The sequence below is a fragment of the Sinocyclocheilus rhinocerous genome, unplaced genomic scaffold, assembly GCF_001515625.1.
Source record: "Sinocyclocheilus rhinocerous isolate Xijiao unplaced genomic scaffold, SAMN03320098_v1.1 scaffold375, whole genome shotgun sequence".
In the NCBI taxonomy this organism is placed as follows: Eukaryota; Metazoa; Chordata; class Actinopteri; order Cypriniformes; family Cyprinidae; genus Sinocyclocheilus; species Sinocyclocheilus rhinocerous.
Window position 1 is genome coordinate 66,253 of NW_015630043.1, and position 5,008 is coordinate 71,260.

Genomic DNA, 5,008 nt, shown 5'->3' on the forward strand with positions numbered 1-5,008 from the left:
CAATCATTGTCGTTTAAACGTACCTTAATTTTGTCTCTGTGGATGGAGACCAGAAAGAATCTGGAATAGAAATCCTGGAGTTTAAGATGGACTATTGGTAAAGCACGTCTAGAGGACAATGATGTTTGCCTATCCACCTTGAGGCCAAAGTCAATATCGAGGTGTTTAACATATTAATGGGAAATTAATCTGATAATGCTACCGTTAACAAAACTCCCCACAGTGAACCGTAAAGATAAATAAGCAAACAAATAGAAAATGTAATTTGAAGAGATGTAATAAATACTAGGGTGTCATTTGTGTGAAAGGCCATACATATGCTATATGTACAGTCAGGTCCGGAAGTATTCAAACACTGACTGAGTTTTTGTGCTTTTGCCTTTATACACCACAACAATGGATTTGAAATAAAACAATCAAGATGTGATTGAAGTGCAGACTTTTAGCTTTATTTTAACCCTCTATGGGATATCGCCATTTATAAATGACGCTAAGAAAATTGCATTTAAAATACAATATTAATGTTCAACCAACAAAATGTTATTTTAGTGATGTCAAATGACATCCCCTTCAAGCAGTAAAATTTAAATGTATTGGCCATGTGCTTCACATTTTTGGTAACTAAGTAGTAAAGGAGACATTAGCACATGTTAGGTCACATGCTCTCAAGGCTCCACAGTGAGCTAATTTTAGACTAGAAAATACATATAAATTCAAGTTATAAAAAATATAAGGTAACACTTTATTTCAATAGTCCACTTTAGACATTCTATTAACAGTAAGTAACTTTGCAACTACATGTCAACTAACAGTTAGTAGAGTATTAGTAGACTGTCTGCTTAATATCTTCTAACACTTTGTCAACTTATTCTACTAACCCTAAACCTACCCTAACAGTCTACTCTGAGAGTTAGTAGACATGTAGTTGCAAATTAATGAGAATTAGTTGACATGTAGTTGACATGTAGTTACAAAGTTACTTATAGTTAATAGAATGTCTAAAGTGGACTATCGAAATAAAGTGTTACCAAATTAAAAATCAGATAGTGAAAAAGCATTTGATTGTGTGTGAAGTTTCAGACAATTTATCAAAAATAATTTACGCTAATGGGACAACGTCAGTTATAAATGACGGATCCCTAAAAAAAAGGTCAAAGGTCAGATGAAGAAAACAAATTTTGGAAAATGATTTTACTCCTAAATATATGTAAAATATAAAGTCATTTATTTTTTAAGCTGTAAATTCACAATTAGTCCTATACAGGGTTAAGAGGTTCCACAAAAATATTTACCATTTAGGAGTTACAGCCAATTTAAGTACCTCCGATTTCAGGGAGTCTTTAAAATGTACAAAAAAAAAAAAAAAATGTTTGGTTTGATTAATATTTGGTTCTATGATACAATGCATACACTTTACACGTCCAAATATCCAAAAGAAGGATTTGTTTAAATGGAAATGCCTCAGTTTAAACACATCGCTCATGGATGAATGATGATTTTTTTTGCAGACTCTATTGTCCTAAAAGCCCATGACCCTCAAGCTTGAGTTAGACATACTGATGCGTAATGAAACAAACATGGACGTCTGACTGACATTCATCTGCCACTATTTCATTTATACAGTCACAGACATCCAGAGGCGTCATGCCCATTCAAAGTGAGGGGGCACGTGCCCCCTCAGATTTTTGAGCCAAGTGGATTTTGAATGCAGCTTCCAAAAGACAAAAAATAACCGATTAATATTTTCTATATTTAATACAATCACACGGGCGTGATTAGAACGCTCAGTGCACCATATCATCAGCTGCTAAATCCAAATCTGCTTTCGCTGGCTGGCACTGAGCCAGATACAGACGCGATTTTACAGCACTGCACATTAACCAATCACACACGATGCTGTTGAGCTTATGAATGCAATGACCAATCAGAGGTGTTCAGATGAGTCATCGCTAAAATGCTGGTGTTTTCTTCACTCGCTCGCTGAATGAATACCTCTTTCTGGTGAATTCTCTCATCAGATACAACAAAGTGCAAATGTGTGTACGAATCTGTAAGATATTCATGATATAGTTAATGCGTTTGGGGATGTTTCGAATAAAAAGGAAAAAATAAATAAAATCTAAGTTCTGTTGTGGCTGCTGTGTGTCACATGACGTGCCCCCTCAAAAATAATGAGTGCATGACGCCCCTGCAGACATCTACTGTCATTTTCATTGCATCAATCAATATAAATGTAAAAATTGAATTAGTTCATTGGATATGTCCTTTAACTCTGTGGGGAAAAAAAATGCAAAGCTGGTAAACACTGGTTGAGTAAATGCACAATTATTTAGCTGGGATTTCATTCTGATCTGTAATTATAGGGTAAACATATCATTTGTTCAGTCAAGAACCAATTAAACACATAATGGTTAATCATAACTGGCTTCTCTCGCTGAGAACCCAGAAAAACAATATTTCAAAACATTTGCCTTTGTTTAGAAAGGCATAGAATCGTTTGTAGGGTGTAAATATATAAAGAAAATTAGACTTTGCTCTGAGCTGATTAGAACTTATGGCTGTTGGGTCTGCTTAATCAGAACCATTGTTGCCCAGAAATAAACGGATTAAATTCTACATTAAATTTCAAAGAACATAGCTTAAATCACATTTACACAGTCACTTATGTTGAATATATATATATATATATATATATATATATTCACCAAAAACTGTTTTCAACATTTATTAAAATAAGAATAGTCACCAAATCAGCATATTTCTGAAGGATCATGTGACACTGAAGACTGGAGTAATGGCTGCTGCTGAAAATTCAATAAATTACATCTTAACATATATTAATATAGAAGATAGTTATTTTAAATTGTAATAATATTTCACAATTTTACTGTATTTTTAATCAAAAATGCAGCCTTGTTGAGCCTTGAGTCTTCGTTCAATACAAAATAATAATAATAATAATAACAGTGTATTTCACTGTATATATTACATATATGTGATCCATTACTAGTCAGAGCTTATTGAGTCAGTTACTATAGTTAGTATAAACCTATGGTATACTAATTAAAGGGATAGTTCACCCCAAAATGAGAATTCTGTCATCATGTACTCACTCTCAAGTAGCCATTGACCTCCATAGTGTTTTTTTTTCTTTTTCTCCATACTGTGTGGAAGTCAGTGGCTACTGTCAACAGTTCGCTTACCAACATTCTTCAAAATGTCTTCTTTCATTTTCAACAGAAGAAAGATACTCATACAGGTTTGGAACAACATGAGGGTGCGTAAATGATAACATAATTTTCATTTTTGGGTGAACTAAGCAGGTTCTAACTCTACATCACTCTCACATCTGTCACTATGCTTTAGCAGAGTAAAAAAGAAAATCCTCTAGTTATTCATATTTGCATTCACATATGCTGGCCCTTCAGGAAGTGCTAACAACAATGTACGTTCTACTGCCAGGTGATTGACCACAGAGTCAGAGAACTGATGGAGCTCATAATAGTAGGGCAACTCCAGATGACCATGCTACTGTAGCTCTTTAGTAGGGCTGTGCGATATTGAAGAAAAATGCGATATGCGATAACTCATTAAATAATGCGATATTCGATATGCGATACGATAATGCTTAAAGTGCCACATGCTCACATGAAACAGTTTTACTCAGCTGTTGCTGAGCATAATTTCGATATATTGCACAGCCCTACTCTTTAGTACAACACATTTATTTTCTGTGGTCCGTTGGTGTTGGCTCTCTTCTGCTTGATGATCTGAGCCAAAGGAGCTGGGTGTAATGTCTTTAAAATTGTCTTCTAGTGCTGTAATCCTGCACAGAGTCACAAGAGTGTTAACTCTAATAAGATAGTAAACCTGAGATTTGCATACTCTAATTGAGCATGATTAAAATGTATAGCATGCTGGCCTTGAATGCATTTCGTCTGCTCTCAGCTTCAAAGCAATTTATTGAAAATCAGGGAGCAATTTTAGCAGGCCTCAGTGTTCGAACAAACTATGACCCTGTTTTTGAATACCTGCAACAATTTTGCTGTTTGCATGTAATGCACATCTAGTTTTTGCCACTGCTGTTGGAATTTAAACATATGAGGGTGGTTTCTATGGAAACCCATCAGTTGTCATTATGCGTCTTCTGTGTGCTTGAGGAAACAAGAAAGCATCTCTCCGTTTATGTATTTATCTATCTATTTATGGAGACTCTGAAGGGTTACCAAGTATATCAGCAGCGATATCTCAGTACATTTACATACTGTATATTGACATTAGCCTCTGCAAATATTGTCCTATATTCATTCGTCATCCCTATGCATGAATTGGTGTTTTGTAAACAGGGCACCTTTGGAAAAATTGACTCTTTAGAAAATAAATTCTCCTAAAACAGTGAACATGTATGCATCACAAGAGAAGCCAGCCTTTTTTTTGTCAAATTTCTAAGAAAATAAATTATATTTTAAACATTTTTAGAACAAAAAGACTCCTATGACTTGCTAGGCTAATTAAATAAGTATTATATATATAAATGATACTTTATATATCATTATCATTGATATATCATATATCATTATATACTATATATATATATATATATATATATATATATATATAAACAACAATACTGACATTTATTATAATAAGAAATAAGAATGTTTCTTAAGTACAAATCAGCATATTAGAATGATTTCTAAAGGATCATGTGACACTGAAGACTGGAGTAATGATGCTGAAAATTCAGCAATCACAGGAATAAATTGCATTTTAAAATATATTAAAATAGAAAACAATTATTTTAAATCTTAATAATATTTTCCATACCTCTCAAAAAACATTAAAACATTAAAACTTTTGAACGGTAGTGTTTGGATTTTAATGGTTTAATATTGAAAGTCTGGGTCTGGAACAACAGCAAGACAGCAAAATCGATAAATAAATGGCCTTTGAAAAGTAGAAAAACTAGAGGATGAAGCCACCGTCAAACGTTTCTGGGAAACTTTTA

The 5,008-nt window shown here is 33.5% G+C and overlaps 1 long non-coding RNA gene across 1 annotated transcript in view; it reads left to right on the forward strand.

Annotated features, from left to right (window-relative positions):
- Positions 1-601: 601 nt before the first annotated feature.
- The window catches only part of LOC107739902 (uncharacterized), a 9,618-nt gene continuing 5,211 nt past the window's right edge, over positions 602-5,008 (forward strand). The window contains exon 1 of the long non-coding RNA XR_001640042.1: positions 602-678. This is a non-coding gene — a long non-coding RNA (uncharacterized LOC107739902). The remainder of the gene's footprint in view (positions 679-5,008) is intronic.